Source organism: Arachis hypogaea, chromosome 4 (assembly GCF_003086295.3).
Source record: "Arachis hypogaea cultivar Tifrunner chromosome 4, arahy.Tifrunner.gnm2.J5K5, whole genome shotgun sequence".
In the NCBI taxonomy this organism is placed as follows: Eukaryota; Viridiplantae; Streptophyta; class Magnoliopsida; order Fabales; family Fabaceae; genus Arachis; species Arachis hypogaea.
Genome location: NC_092039.1, coordinates 38,658,615 through 38,676,026, shown reverse-complemented (window position 1 = coordinate 38,676,026; position 17,412 = coordinate 38,658,615). Strand labels below are relative to the sequence as shown.

The 17,412-nt window shown below is 38.3% G+C and overlaps 1 non-coding gene across 1 annotated transcript; it reads left to right on the top strand.

The window, feature by feature from the left end:
• Nucleotides 1-16,812: 16,812 nt before the first annotated feature.
• LOC112799198 (small nucleolar RNA R71) lies at nucleotides 16,813-16,920 on the top strand. The gene has a single exon (XR_003200774.1). It is a non-coding gene; the product is annotated as a small nucleolar RNA R71 (small nucleolar RNA).
• The last annotated feature ends 492 nt before the right edge of the window (nucleotides 16,921-17,412 follow it).

Sequence of the window (17,412 nt, the reverse complement as noted above, 5' to 3'; positions counted from 1 at the left end):
TCATAATGATTTAATACATAATGGGTGAGATCGGAGGCTTAGAAGTATGAGGTTTGGCTTTTAAAACTCAAAAATCAACTTTGGCATGAAAACAGGGCCACGCATATACGTCTTCCACGCACACGCGTGGATGGCCACAAAGCTCATCGACGCGTATGCGTCATACACGCGGACGCGCGGATTGAAAAATAGCTAGACGACGCATACGCGTCAGCCACGCGTACGCGTGGGTGCATATGCGCCCCAAGCACAAAACTGGCACAACTCTCAGGAAAAGGCTGGGCATTGGGTGCAACGCATCGACGTGCACACGTACACCACGCGCATGCATGGATGGTGCCTTCTTGAAGAACGACGCGTACGCACCAAGTGTGCCAACGCGTGGAGGATCATTCTGCTAAAAATTTTCTAACTTAAAAGCTGCAGAATTCACAGATTCAACCTCCAATCTTCCGACGGACATAACTTTCTCATTTTAAATCGTTTACGCCCGTTCTTCGAACGGCATGGACATCCCAGATCCAATTTCACTTCTAAACAAGTTTGGCACAAAACGGAAATCTGCAGTCCAAGTTATGTCCCGTCAAAGTATGCCCAAAAACCATGTTTTCACACAAAACCACAAAGTGCCATTTTGAAAACAAGCCATTTTCAACTCTTTTCAAAAGCAACCAAAACATGCCAATTTCATCCCTTTTCTTTGAAATCAATCAAAATATACTAAAATCAACATCAAGTTTCCTCAATTCATACACTAACACCTTACCACAATTCACAAAACCGCCATATAACCATTTTTACCCTTTTCAAACAAATGGCTAAATTACAAACACATCAACATGTCATACATCCTTCCTCATCCCAATTTCCAACAATACTATTTCCAATCAACCATCATTATACATAATTAATATTATACTCACTATCACATGGTTTCACCCACAAATCAACCTTAATCATTCCTCAAGCATATATCACAACATACATATCTCTCATGCATCATCATACCATCAAGGCATCAATAATCATAATCACATATATGACCACATAATATATCTCAAACAAAACCAAACATACCTCATCTACATAATTTCACCCAAAATTACCAAATTCCACACTTCAACTCCTCAAACCTTATTATTCAATAACCAACCCAATCATTCATATATTCATTATCTGAAATTCATCCAATCACTTGTGTCATCATACAATGCACACATCAACTTACCTTCCTTACCTCTTTCCGGCCACTGGCCGAAAATTCACGGCCTTCGGCCCAATTTCACAATTTAAATGCATAAACCACAAATCAATACTCATTATCCAATACATCAAATTCTCAATACATCAAGCACACAAGGCCACACAATTCTCAACCCAATCATTAATTCACATTACATACCAACTATGTATATTAGCACTAACCATTTACACATTCCAAACTTAATCCTAGGGGCATCTAGCCTAGAAATTCTCATCACACCACACGGTACTTAAATGAAACTTAAACCGTACCTTTTGTAGCCAAACCAATTGAGCCTCTTATATGAAAGTCTCCACCAACACTTAGCTCCAAGCCTCACCAAAGCTCCACAAGCAACACCAACCTCCCAATTGTGCATCAAAATCACCAAATACACTAACATAACCAATATCACATACATACACCAACCTAGGGCTCATAAAAATGATAAATCACAAGGGTTGGAGGGTTTCTTACCTTAACTCACTGAAGTTTGTGATGAATATCACCCATGGCTCATACTAGAGCACTCCTAAACAACCAAAATCACAAGGTTTCCTCAAAACCCAAACTAAATTTAAATTTGAAGTGGAAAATGAAAACTTGGAAGAGGACAGTGAATTACTCACCAAAAAACTTAGATAGAATTGTAGAGGATGAAAAGAGTGATGCGTGGCCGCAAACGGCTCGTCAATCGGAGCTCCGTATCTCAAGTTATGGTGGTTTGAAGATCAAAGAGAGTTGGATTTTCTCTCTTCCCTCCTCTCTTCTCAATTCAGCGCCCCAACCCTTCCTTTTAGGGTAAAATGAGCTGAAATTCTCATAACTAATGTTTATATATATTGGGTCTTGGACCCACTTAGGCTCGGTTCACTTATTTTTGTCTGTTGGCCCAATTTTGAGCCAAAACCTTTAAGATTAGCGCTCCAAATCGCATTTTAAATATTTCTACCTTTCCTAATTAAAATTCCTCCTCTCTTAACCTTATTTACTTATAATCAATTTTCTCAACTGCAGTACCAGACAGATCTCAGTCGGTACTGCCGGTCAAAATTTCACTGCGCGCTTTTACGCAGAAAATTATGTTTTCCGACTCGAAAAAATTCACTGAATCCAAATATCATATTTAAATTATCAAATTCCATTTGCCAAATCTTCCAACCATATTTTCTCCTATTTAATTTACTATTTAATTAATTTCTATTAGACCGGGTATTACACTAGTTGCTCCTTCTTCGCTGATGGCAGAAACAACATTAACTGTTGCCGCTGTTCTTTCTCCTTGCCGCTACATCATTAGCCACCATCACCTCCAACATTTTGTTCTTTATCTCTGCTGCTCTCTGGAAAAAGATTCGGAGCCTCTGACAACATAATGACTCTATCTGCTCTACCACTTGAGAATGAATCAAGAAAGAGAGCAAGAGAGATATTTAAACGATAGATTTGAAATTCAAAAATATTTAGTTTGAAAATTTCCGCTCAATAATTTTAGCTGAATACTTTGATATGAAGCCGGATGTAAGAATCGTGACTAATTAACCTTCTGATTAAATAATTAATACTTCCCAAAATAGGATCCGAAAATTTAGAATGAGAATTGTACGATTTAAATATGATTTTTAGACTCAATAGATTTTTCTGATTAAAATGTATTTTCTGCAAAAAAACCATAAAAAACTGCAAACTGTCAGCTGGATTGGTCGAACCGGTTTAAGTTTGCCTGGTACTGTGCGAGAAAAATTTAAAACATTCAAAAACCTTAGAAAAATATTAGAAGTCGAAAATCGGGCGTTAATTTTAAAGGTTTGGCCGAAAGTTGGGACAAACGGGCTAAAAACGCTAATGGGTTGCACTGGGCCCAAGCCCAACATATATAAACCACCATTAATGAACTCATTCAGCACACAACACTTTCATGCTAAAAAGGGGAAGAATGAGAGAAGCCCCATTAAAACTATTCATCCTCATCTTCCCAAGCTCATAACTTGAGCTACGGAACTCCGATCGCCGCACCATTTGCGGCCACACGATCCTCGTGAAGAGATCTACCAAACCCACTCAAGAAACTGGTAAGGAAATCACTAAATCATTCTCATTTATTCTCTTCAAAATTTCAAAATTTTAGGGCTTTGTGTTAAGTGAAATTTTGTAATTTTGGGTGTTTAGGTACACTCTAGCTTTTGATTACCATTGAGTTTGGCTTCCAAAACTATTGGGTAAGGTGAGTTATTCTTGAACCCTTGTGAAATTATGATTAAGTTGAACCCTAGATTGATTGGTTATGAATTATGTGTATTATAGCTTGAAGTTGTGATTATTGGCAATTATTGGAGCTCGTTGGTGCTTATTGGTGTTTGTTGGAGTTGAATTGGTGGCTTGCTTGTGGTTGGAAGCTTAAATTGCACTCAATTTTGAGTTTTTGACATATTGAAAATCGTCTAAAGTATGGTTTTGGTTTCCTCTATGCAATATATAATATTTCTGGACATTTAGGCTAGTGACCCATATGATATGTTTGAATTGAATTGGTTGTTGAGTTGTTGAATGATGATTTATGATGAATAATGAAGAATTAATGATTTTTGAATTTGTTGATGGATTTTGATGTGAAATTTATAAAGATGGTGTGAAAGATATATATTGAAAGGAAATGAGATTGATTATGATGTTTGGTATGGATAGATTTATGATTGATGAATGTATTGGTGGAAGATTGTTTATAATGTTATATATTTGAAAATTGAGGTTGAGAATAATGAAGTGTAAAGGAAAATTTGGTAAGAATGGTGTAATATGCTACAAAGGGTAGATTTTGATGTAAATTGGAGTTTGGAAGGGCTTTGGTTTGATTTTAGTTGAGGATTGTGGAATATTGAGATTTTGTGAACTTTTGGTAAAACTGAAATTTTGGTGAACTTCCATGAATCATATCTTGAACTACCATACTTGAAATTCAATGTATTTTATATCAAATGAAAGAAAACTGAACAAGCTTTAAAATGATTTAAATTTTGTGGAAATCCGAATTTGGTAGAAAAAGATACGATTGTGGAAAGTTTGGTGTCAAAATTTGAAATTCTGCAATGTTGCAAAATTTTGTGATTTTTGGTTTGTGTGCGCACGCACAACCCGTGAATTTTTAAAACCTATGCGCACGCACACACGAGAATATGGCTACTAGTGAGAGCGCTAGCATGCTCTGTGTGCACACATAACCAACAAAGTTCTGCAAGCGGTGTGCATACACAGACCTATGCACACGCACACATTGGAAGGTACATTCTGTTGAGGGCGCTTGCATGCCTTTTCCGAGTGAACAGAATTGTAAAATTTGGTATGTGCGTACGCACACCTCTATGCGTACGCACACTTTTGAAAATCTCCCTGGGCGTGTGCACGCACATGCCCTGTTTTTTAACTTAAACTTTGTTTTTAAACTATTTCACCTTCCCAACAAGTTTGTATACTTCTGTGAAACCTAATTAAGACTCTTGGGCTTAATATCGGGCATTAAAACATGGGAAAGGTCCTAGGAGATTTGATTTGGTATTATTTTAAAAAGTTAGAAAATAGAGGCTTAGGTTTCTGGTATACTGAGGATGGGTTTGGTGGAGTGAGAAGGAAGAATGGTATATGAATTGAGAAACGGATGAACTAATGAGTTCAGAATGGAAATGTTGAATTGTCAATGGTTGAGATAAGTCGAGAACTCAGAATGAAATGATGGATCTATGCTATACTGAAAAATATTTTCTGAATACCACTGAACTATTGTTTTATACTGAGATTGTTGAGATGATATGCGTCCGGCAGGGACGGCGGTTGGATCCTGCCTGTCGAGGTAGCAGCGGCGGCATAAGGGTGATGGTTCGTCTCGCTTGCGTTAATATGTGAGGTTTGTGGAAGAGTATCCCGCTCGCATCCCTTCGGATCACTAGAGTGTGCAGGCACAAAATCTTGGATGGTGTTCCGAGCACCATATCTCAGGGGGTTCCCAATTATGATTCCGAAGGGCGACATCTCCATAGAGATGTTTCAGGTTGTCAGTTGAACCGACAATGTGATATCACAACCAATAGGACAGGCATTCATTATGTGCATCTTCTATCTATTTATTTGCTTTGCCAACTTGTAATTACTTGTCTAATTATATAATATGCCTAATTGCCTACTTAAATTATCTTTTACTCTTTGAGACTTTGACTTTTTTTCTGCAAATTCAAAAAAGTTTTTAATTCACCAAGTGGTCTTCCACTTTTCTTTTACAAAAAAAATTCCTTTTCTATTATTTTTTTTACTACAAAAGAATTATTAAAATAGCAACCAAGACACATAGTCATACATTATATATAGATAAATAATAAAATAAACAAAGTATATTTTAATTTTTTTTATTTAATGCATGTGTATATATGTATGAGGATGACACATGTTCACTTTCATTTTATTAAACCATGACACCTAATCTTATTACTAAGCCAATCCCCTTCTCTAATTATAAACCACCATCAGCCACCTCATTAGCTAAATTTATTTGTCTTAATTTCATTCCATTGTGCCGAACCATTAAAGAAAGAAAATGGGAAACAAATTGAACCTATGGCACGTTAACTAGAATTATTATTCAACGAATGATTTCCTTGGTTTCTTTATCACCGAACTCAGAAGAGAGAAAGAAAACAAGGAGAGACCGAATGCTTGCACGAAGAAAACGTGACTCATACCAAAAATTCCGGCTTTGATTTCTTGAGATTCATAACTCTAATAAAATATCTAATCCGGTAAAAGTATTCATATCGTCCTTTTTTATACGTTGGTATTATTTTTGTCCGGTAGAAGTTGACGATGACATATCTCCTCTTCTCCTTGAGTTCGGTCAACTGGAATTCTAGGAGGCACAAATGATTTCTGACGCTTTTCTCTTTAGCAGCTTGATCAAAAAGTTTTTCCAGAACTTTTGTCGATTTTGATTTCATATGGAGGTAGGGAATTTATTTTTAAAGATAAACATTTTTAATTTAGAATGCCTACAAAGTTAATTGGATAATTGTAAATATATCTATATATATATATATATATATATATATATATATATATATATTAGTAATAGTAATGTTATTGAGTATGGATTATTGCTGTGAATGTGACTGGTTTGGTTGTTATGAGAGATTAATTAGTAGAATTAAGCTTGGATTGAGGTTGTGAAAATGTGATTGTTGTGGAATTGAGATTTACTTAATGATGGTGGATATTGTTGCAAGCTTGTTTGAGAAATTATTGGTTACTGGAGATGTTAATTTGATTGGATGATATTGTGTTGAGCGTTGAATTGATTTAGGCTTGTACTCGGTTTGGATTTATTGTGATGACGGTTTATTTGTGAGTGTTTTGTGATTATTAAGAATTTTGCTGATTTGAGAATCGTTAAGAAAAAGGCTGGTGAATTGTTGAGGAATAAGGAATCCGTAAGGGTGATTTAGTTCGAATTTTAGAGAAAATGCTGTCAAAATTTTATAAAATCTGAGGTTTTATTTGAAAAGTTATTTTAAAAGATTTAGGTTTAGAAAGTTAAATTATTTAAGATTTTTTTAGTTGAGAAAATGTGTACTCTATTTTTTTTTAAACTTGATTTATTTAGAAAAACATAATGTTTTTAAATCCCCTTTTGTAAGGAGAGATTTTATTTAAAGTATTGTTTTGAGCTCGTTTTTTTTTTTTAAGAAAGGGAATCTCTGCCACAGGAGAGCAGAGAACAAGAATTTAAAGAATATATTAACTTAAAGGAATCTCTACCACAGGAGAGCAGAGAACAAAGATTAAAGGAATATATTAATTAAAAGGACCTCTGTCACAAGAGAGCAGAGAGCAAAGATAAAGAAAAACTTTAAGAGACTGTCTGCCACAGCAGAGTAGATGTGACATTGTTTGGGCCTTAGTGCCAAATGTATAGTGGGGCCGCCCACACACTGAGAACTGTTTTTCAGATGTACGCTTATTGATTTAAAAATTCACACTGTATGCGGCCTAGCCGTACAACTTAAAGTCATACTGTATGCGGCCTAGCCGTACGTCTTATAAGCACACTGTATGCATCTGGAAAGCCATATCTGGGACTTGTGTCCGAGTAATATCGGAAGCGGGTAGACAATCGACACATGAGCTCTGGTGCACGAAATTGTGATCACTACTTTTCACAAATCAATTAATCCCTGGTGATGAACCCAAAAACTTGGTGTTCAATACCATGGCATAAACACAACTTCGCACAACTAACCAGCAAGTGTACTGGGTCGTCCAAGTAATAAACCTTATGCGAGTAAGGGTCGATCCCACAGAGATTGTTGGTATGAAGCAAGCTATGGTCACCTTGTAAATCTTAGTCAGGCAAACTCAAATGGGTATGGTGATAAACGCATAAAACATAAAGATAAAGATAGAGATACTTATGTAATTCATTGGTAGGAACTTCAGATAAGCGTATGAAGATGCCTTCCCTTCCGTCTCTCTGCTTTCCTACTGTCTTCATCCAATCCTTCTTACTCCTTTCCATGGCAAGCTTAAGCAAGGGTTTCACCGTTGTCAGTGGCTACCTCCCATCCTCTCAGTGGAAATGTTCAACGCACCCTGTCACGGCACGGCTATCCATCTGTCGGTTCTCGATCAGGCCGGAATAGAATCCAGTGATTCTTTTGCGTCTGTCACTAACGCCCCGCCTTCAGGAGTTTGAAGCACGTCACAGTCATTCAATCATTGAATCCTACTCAGAATACCACAGACAAGGTTAGACCTTCCGGATTCTCTTGAATGCCGCCATCAGTTCTAGCCTATACCACGAAGACTCTGATCTCACGGAATGGCTGGCTCGTTTGTCAGGCGAGCACTCGGTTGTCAGGCGATCAACCATGCATCGTGTATCAGGAATCCAAGAGATATTCACCCAATCGAAGGTGGAACGGAGGTGGTTGTCAGTCACACGTTCATAGGTGAGAATGATGATGAGTGTCACGGATCATCACATTCATCAAGTTGAAGAACAAGTGATATCTTAGAATAAGAACAAGCGGAATTGAATAGAAGAACAATAGTAATTGCATTAATACTCGAGGTACAGCAGAGCTCCACACCTTAATCTATGGTGTGTAGAAACTCCACCGTTGAAAATACATAAGAACAAGAGTGATCATTGGTCTCGGCCCTAGAGAGAGAACCAGAAGAACCAAGATATGATCTAAGAACTAGATGTCCAAAGATGATCAAAGGATCAAAAGAAATCCAAAGATGAAAATACAATAGTAAAAGGTCCTACTTATAGAAAAACTAGTAGCCTAGGGTGTACAGAGATGAGTAAAAGACATAAAAATCCACTTTCGGGCCCACTTGATGTGTGCTTGGGCTGAGCAATGAAGCATTTTCGTGTAGAGACTCTTCTTGGAGTTAAACGCCAGCTTTTATGCCAGTTTGGGCGTTTAACTCCCACTTTTGTGCCAGTTCCGGCGTTTAACGCTAGAATTCCTGAGGGTGACTTTGAACGCCAGTTTGGGCCATCAAATCTTGGGCAAAGTATAGACTATCATATATTGCTGAAAAGCCCAGGATGTCTACTTTCCAACGCCGTTGAGAGCGCGCCAATTGGGTATCTGTAGCTCCAGAAAATCTACTTTGAGTGCAGGGAGGTCAGAATCCAACAGCATCTGCAGTCCTTTTTGGTCTCTGAATCAGATTTTTGCTCAGGTCCCTCAATTTCAGCCAGAAAATACCTGAAATCACAGAAAAACACACAAACTCATAGTAAAGTCCAGAAAAGTGAATTTTAACTAAAAACTAATAAAAATATACTAAAAACTAACTAGATCATACCAAAAACATACTAAAAACAATGCCAAAAAGCGTACAAATTATCCGCTCATCAAGCTCATAGCCTGCATTAGGAATAGACATGCATCATGTTGTTTGCACATTTGTATTTAGTTGTGTTTTCTTGTATTACTTCTTTGTGATTGTGTTGTTTGATTTGTTTGTATGTTGGTTTGAATCCCTTACTTGTGCTGTTAGTTCATAGATGTATTGAGGTGAGATGTTGTGGTTGAAAAATGATTATGTGACTGAGAGATGGTTAGTATGGCTAATTTTGTGATTAAAAATCTGTTTTGAGTTTAGAAATTTAAAGAAAAATAATTATTTATCTAAAGTAAAAATAAAAGTATTTCCAAAGGTTTAACAAAATAGTTTTACTAAGTAAGTTAATTATTTGCATTAAATTCATTACTTTTACGGCATTTCCATTCCCTACTGAGAACGTGTGGTTTGTTCTTACCACAAAATCTTCCACCCTTTCAGTGATAGGCTCGAAGGTTCAATATGAAGCTGCGGACGAGTAGTAGATTTACTTGTGATTCCTGTTATTTTTATAGAGTTTCCTCGCCCTTGTTGCCTTAAGTTTTATTTTATCCAGAAGGATAGGTATTGTATTCGAGTTTTATATTGAATTTATTTGTATATCACTTATTATTATTAATAGTTATGTGATTATTATTATTTGAAGATTTTTTTTGTGTAATTTTAATTATTAAAATCTATTTTCTGGAATTTTCTATAAAACTGAAATGCGATATCGAACTAAAGGCTCAGTATTAAATAGTAAATAAGGAAAACATGTTAGTAACGTCTTACTTTTGGTACGATCATGACGTACTGGAAGTTAGAGTGTTACATTGTGGTATCAGAGCAGGCCTTCCTGTAGAGCCTTGGAAAATAGACTGATTATGCTTCACTGCATACTCTGAGTGTGTGTCATTGATGAGCGGATAATTTATACGCTTTTTGGCATTATTTTTAGGTAGTTTTTAGTATGATTTAGTTAATTTTTAGTATATAATTATTAGTTTTTATGCAAAAATCACGTTTCTGGACTTTACTATGAGTTTGTGTGTTTTTCTGTGATTTCAGGTATTTTCTGGCTGAAATTGAGGGACCTAAGCAAAAATCTGATTCAGAGGTTGAAAAAGGACTGCAGATGCTGTTGGATTCTGACCTCCCTGCACTCAAAATTGATTTTCTAGAGTTACAGAAGCCCAATTGGCACGCTCTTAATTGCGTTAGAAAGTAGACATCTTGGGCTTTCCAGCAATGTATAATAGTCTATACTTTGCTTGAGATTTGATGGCCCAAATTGGTGTCAAAACACCGGTCAGAGACCCTTTTCTAGCGTTAAACGCCAGAACTGGCATAAAAGCTGGACTTAAACGCCTAAACTGGCACCAGAGCTGGCATTTTAACTCCAGAAAAGCCTATGCACGTGAAAGCTTCAATGCTCAGTCCAAGCACACACCAAGTGGGCCCCGAAAGTGAATTTCTACATCATTTATTTATTTCTGTAAACCCTAGGTTACTAGTTCACTATAAATAGGACCTTTTACTATTGTATTTTCATCTTTTGATCATCTTTGATCTTGGTATCAGGTCTTTGAACCCTTTTTCGATTGATTCATGTATTTGGGAGGCCATGCCTAGACCTTGTTCTTATGTATTTTCAACGGTGGAGTTTCTACACATCATAGATTAAGGTGTTGAGCTCTGCTGTTCCTCATGAATCAATGCAATTACTACTGTTTTCTATTCAATTCGAGCTTATTCTTGTTCCAAGATATCCATTTGCACTTCAACATGATGAATGTGATGATCAAGTGACACTCATCACTATTCTTACTTATGAACACGTGCCTGACAACCACTTCCGTTCTACCTGAAAATAACCTTGAATGAATATCTCTTAGCCTCCTGGTCCATGATGCATGGTTGCCTCTCCTGATAACAGAGCCTTCCATTTCGTGCGATCAGAATCTTCGTGGTATAAGCTAGAATCAATTGGCAGCATTCTTGAGATCCGGAAAGTCTAAACCTTGTCTGTGGTATTCCGAGTAGGATCTGGGATGGGATGACTGTGACGAGCTTCAAACTCGTGACTGTGGGGTGCAGTGATAGTGCGTAAAAGGATCAATGGATCTTATTCCGACACGATCGAGAACCGACAGCTGATTAGCCATGCGGAAAACCGTAGATGACCATTTTCACTAAGAAGACGGATGGTAGCCATTGACAACGGTGATCCACCAACATACAGCTTGCCATGGAAGGGAGTACGCAAGATTGGATGAGGACAATAGGAAAGCAGAGGTTCAGCAGGAACAAAGCATCTTCATACGCTTATCTGAAATTCCCACTGATGAATTATATAAGTATCTCTATGTTATTTCATATCTTATTCATCTTTTAATTCTCAAAACCCTATAACCATTTGAATCTGCCTGACTGAGATTTACAAGGTGACCATAGTTTGCTTCAAGCCGACAATCTCTGTGGGATCGACCCTTACTCACGTAAGGTATTACTTGGACGACCCAGTACACTTGCTGGTCAGCTGCACGGAGTTGTGAAGAAAGTGTGTGAATCACAATTTCGCATACCAAGTTTTTGGCGCCGTTGCCGGGGATTATTCGAGTTTGGACAACTGACAGTTCATCTTGTTGCTTAGATTAGGTATTTTTCTTTTTATTTTCTTCTTCAGAATTTTTAAGAATGAATTCTAGAGTTTCAGATGATGCTTTTATCATCACAAAAGCTAGTTGATTCCCATCAATTTGGCTGTTGTATGTAATGTCCTGCTGAAGCTTGGTTAGCCAAGTCTAATCTTTTTTTTAGACTGAACCTTTAGACTAACATTGCATGATTCCTGGAATTCGTATTAAAAATTTTGATATTCTTATTTTCATTTTCAAAATAATTTTCGAAAAAAATACAAAAAAAATCATAAAATCATAAAATCAAAAATATTTTGTGCTTCTTGTTTGAGTCTAGTGTCAATTTTTAAGTTTGGTGTCAATTGCATGTTTTCATTTTTCTTGAAAATTTTCGAAAACTCATGCATGGTGTTCTTCATGATCTTCAAGTTGTTCTTGATGATTTTCTTTATCTGATCTTTAAATTGTATTGTTTTGTATCTCTTGTTGTTTCTCATGTGCATTCTCAATTTGTTAGTGTCTCTAGTATGAAAATTTCTAAGTTTGGTGTCTTGCATGTCTTTCTTTTCTTAAAAAAATTTCAAAAAAATATGTTCTTGATGTTCATCTTGACATTCAAAGTGTTCTTGAGCGAGGCTTTTAGCTTTTTGCCTCTGAATAGTTTTGGCATCTCACTCTATCCTTTGAAATTCAGAATGATTGGCTTCTTTAGGAACTTAGAATCCAGATAGTGTTATTGATTCTCCTAGTAAAGTATGATGATTCTTGAACATAGCTACTTATTGAGTCTTGGCTGTGGCCCAAAGCACTCTGTCTTCCAGTATTACCACCGGATACATACATGCCACAGACACATAATTGGGTGAACCTTTTCAGATTGTGACTCAGCTTTGCTAGAGTCCCCAACTAGAGGTGTCCAGGGTTCTTAAGCACACTCTTTTTGCATTGGATCACAACTTTATTTCTTTCTTTTCTCTATTTTTTTCGAATTTTTTTTTTCATTGCTTTTTCTTGCTTCAAGAATCATTTTTATGATTTTTCAGATCCTCAGTAACATGTCTCCTTTTTCATCATTCTTTCAAGAGCCAACATTTATGAACCACAAATTCAAAAGACATATGCACTGTTTAAGCATACATTCAGAAGACAAAAATATTGCCACCACATCAAAATAATTAAACTGTTATAAAATTCAAAATTCATGTAATTCTTTTTCTTTTTCAATTAAGCACGTTTTTTATTCAAGAAAGGTGATGGATTCATAGGATATTCATAACTTTAAGGCATAGACACTAAGACACTAATGATCACAAGACACAAACATAGATAAACATAAGCACTAAAATTCGAAAAACAGGAAAATAAAGAACAAGGAAATTAAGGAACGGGTCCACCTTAGTGATGGCGGCTCTTTCTTCCTCTTGAAGGTCCTATGGAGTGCTTGAGCTCCTCAATGTCTCTTCCTTGTCTTTGTTGCTCCTCTCTCATGATCCTTTGATCTTCTCTAATTTCATGGAGGATGATGGAGTGTTCTTGGTGCTCCACCCTTAGTTGTCCCATGTTGGAACTCAATTCTCCTAGGGAGGTATTTAGTTGCTCCCAATAATTTTGTGGAGGAAAGTGCATCCCTTGAGGCATCTCAAGGATCTCATGATGAGTGGGGTCTCTTGTGTGCTCCATCCTCTTCTTAGTGATGGGCTTGTCCTCATCAATAGGGATATCTCCCTCTATGTCAACTCCAACTGAATAACAGAGGTGACAAATGAGATGAGGAAAGGCTAACCTTGCCAAGGTAGAGGACTTGTCCGCCACCTTATAGAGTTCTTGAGCTATAACCTCATGAACTTCTACTTCTTCTCCAATCATGATGCTATGAATCATGATAGCCCGGTCTATGGTAACTTCAGACCGGTTGCTAGTGGGAATGATTGAGCGTTGGATGAACTCCAACCATCCTCTAGCCACGGGTTTGAGGTCATGCCTTCTCAATTGAACCGGCTTCCCTCTTGAATCTCTCTTCCATTGGGCGCCCTCTTCACATATGACTGTGACGACTTGGTCCAACCTTTGATCAAAGTTGACCCTTCTAGTGTAAGGATGTTCATCTCCTTGCATCATGGGCAAGTTGAATGCCAACCTTACATTTTCCGGACTAAAATCCAAGTATTTCCCCCGAACCATAGTAAGCCAATTCTTAGGATCCGGGTTTATACTTTGATCATGGTTCTTGGTGATCCATGCATTGGCATAGAACTCTTGAACCATCAAGATTCTGACTTGTTGAATGGGGTTGGTAAGAACTTCCCAACCTCTTCTTCGGATCTCATGTCGGATCTCCGGATATTCACTCTTTTTGAGTGAAAAAGGGACCTCGGGGATCACCTTCTTCAAGGCCACAACTTCATAGAAGTGATCTTGATGCACCCTTGAGATGAATCTTTCCATCTCCCATGACTTGGAGGTGGAAGCTTTTGCCTTCCCTTTCCTCTTTCTAGAGGTTTCTCCGGCCTTGGATGCCATAAATGGTTATGGAAAAACAAAAAGAAATGCTTTTACCACACCAAACTTAAAAGGTTTGCTCGTCCTCGAGCAAAAGAAGAAAGAAGAGAGTAGAAGAAGAAGAAATGAGGAAGAAAGGTATGGCTTTGTGTTCGGCCAAAAGGGGGAGAAGTGGTGTTGAGGTTGTGTGAAAATGAAGGAGTGAAGGAGGGTTTATATAGGAGAGGGAGAAGGGTGATGTTCGGCCAAGTGAGGGTGGGTTTGGGTGGGAAAGTGGTTTGAATTTGAATGGTGGGGTAGGTGGGGTTTTATGAAGGATGGATGTGAGTGGTGAAGAGAAAGATGGGATTTGATAGGTGAAGGGTTTTTTGGGGAAGAGGTGTTGAGGTGATTGGTAAATGGGTGAAGAAGAGAGAGAGTGTGGTGGGGTAGGTGGGGATCCTGTGGGGTCCACAGATCCTGAGGTGTCAAGGAAAAGTCATCCCTGCACCAAATGGCAAGCAAATTTGCGTTTCTCGCCATTTCTGGCGTTAAACGCCGGGCTGGTGCCCATTTCTGGCGTTTAACACCAGCTTCTTGCCCTTTTCTGGCGTTTAACGCCAGTCTGGTGCCCCTTTCTGGCGTTAAACGCCCAGAATGGTGCCAGACTGGGCGATAAACGCCCAACAGCTAACCTTACTGGCGTTTAAACGCCAGTATGTGCGTCCTCCAGGGTGTGCTGTTTTTCTTTCTGTTTTTCATTCTGTTTTTGCTTTTTTCATTGATTTTGTGACTTCTAATGATCATCAACCTACAAAAAACATAAAATAACAAAAGAGAATAGATAAAATATAACATTGGGTTGCCTCCCAACAAGCGCTTCTTTAATGTCAGTAGCTTGACAGAGGGCTCTCATGGAGCCTCAGAAATGCTCAGAGCAATGTTGGAACCTCCCAACACCAAACTTAGAGTTTGAATGTGGGGGTTCAACACCAAACTTAGAAGTTGGTTATGGCCTCCCAACACCAAACTTAGAGTTTGACTGTGGGGGCTCTGTTTGGCTCTGTTTTGAGAGAAGCTCTTCATGCTTCTTCTCCATGATGACAGAGGGATATCCTTGAGCCTTAAACACAAAGGATTCTTCATTCACTTGAATGATCAATTCTCCTCTATCAACATCAATCACAGCCTTTGCTGTGGCTAGGAAGGGTTTGCCAAGGATGATGGATTCATCCATGCACTTCCCAGTCTCTAGGACTATGAAATCAGTAGGGATGTAATGGTCTTCAACTTTTACCAGAACATCCTCTACAAGTCCATAGGCTTGTTTTCTTGAATTATCTGCCATCTCTAGTGAGATTTTTGCAGCTTGCACCTCAAAGATCCCTAACTTCTCCATTACAGAGAGAGGCATGAGGTTTACACTTGACCCTAAGTCACACAAGGCTTTCTTAAGGGTCATGGTGCCTATGGTACAAGGTAATGAAAACTTCCCAGGATCTTGTCTCTTTTGAGGTAATTTCTGCCTAGACAAGTCATCTAATTTTTTGGTGAGCAAAGGGGGTTCATCCTCCCAAGTCTCATTTCCAAATAACTTGTCATTTAACTTCATGATTGCTCCAAGGTATTTAGCAACTTGCTCTTTAGTGACATACTCATCCTCTTCAGGGGAAGAATACTCATCAGAGCTCATGAATGGCAGAAGTAAATCCATGGTTCCTCATTGGGGAACTCATTGGAGGCCAGTGGACATCCATTGAGGTCTTCCTCAGTGACATTCACTGCCTCTTCCTCCTCTCCAAATTCGGCCATGTTGATGGCCTTGCACTCTCCTTTTGGATTTTCTTCTGTATTGCTTGAAAGAGTACTAGGAGGGAGTTCAGTAATTTTCTTGCTCAGCTGACCAACTTGTCCCTCCAAGTTTCTAATGGAGGACCTAGTTTCAGTCATGAAACTTTGAGTGGTTTTGATTAGATCAGAGACCATGGTTGCCAAGTCAGAGGTATTCTGCTTAGAACTCTCTGTCTGTTGCTGAGAAGATGATGGAAAAGGTTTGCTATTGCTAAACCTGTTTCTCCCACCATTATTATTGTTGAAACCTTGTTGAGGTCTCTGTTGATCCTTCCATAAAAAATTTGGATGATTTCTCCATGACGGATTGTAGGTGTTTCCATAGGGTTCTCCCATGTAATTCACCTCTTCCATTGAGGGGTTCTCAGGATCATAAGCTTCGTCCTCAGATGAAGCTTCCTTAGTACTGCTTGGTGCATTTTGCATCCCAGACAGACTTTGAGAAATCAAATTGACTTGCTGAGTCAATATTTTATTCTAAGCCAATATGGCATTCAGAGTGTCAATCTCAAGAACTCCTTTCTTCTGACTAGTTCCATTGTTTACAGGATTCCTTTCAGAAGTGTACATGAATTGGTTATTTGCAACCATTTCAATCAGCTCTTGAGCTTCTGTAGGCGTCTTCTTCAGATGAAGAGATCCTCCAGCAGAGCTATCCAAAGACATCTTGGACAGTTCAGAGAGACCATCATAGAAAATACCTATGATGCTCCATTCAGAAAGCATATTAGATGGACATTTTCTGGTTAATTGTTTGTATCTTTCCCAAGCTTCATAGAGGGATTCTCCTTCCTTCTGTCTGAAGGTTTGGACTTCCACTCTAAGCTTGCTCAATTTTTGAGGTGGAAAGAACTTTGCCAAGGAGGCATTGACTAGCTTTTCCCAAGAGTTCAGGCTTTCTTTAGGTTGTGAGTCCAACCATGTCCTAGCTCTGTCTCTTACAGCAAAAGGGAATAGCATAAGTCTGTAGACCTCAGGGTCAACCCCATTAGTCTTGATAGTGTCACAGATTTGCAAGAATTCAGCTAAGAACTGATGAGGATCTTCCAATGGAAGTCCATGGAACTTGCAATTCTGTTGCATTAGAGAAACTAATTGAGGCTTAAGCTCAAAGTTGTTTGCTCCAATGGCAGGGATAGAGATGCTTCTCCCATAGAAGTCGGGAGTAGGTGCAGTAAAGTCACCCAACACCTTCCTTGCATTGTTGGCATTGTTGTTGTTTTCGGCTGCCATGAGTTCTTCTTCTTTGAAGAATTCGGTTAGGTCCTCTACAGAGAATTGTGCCTTAGCTTCTCTTAGCTTTCGCTTCAAGGTCCTTTC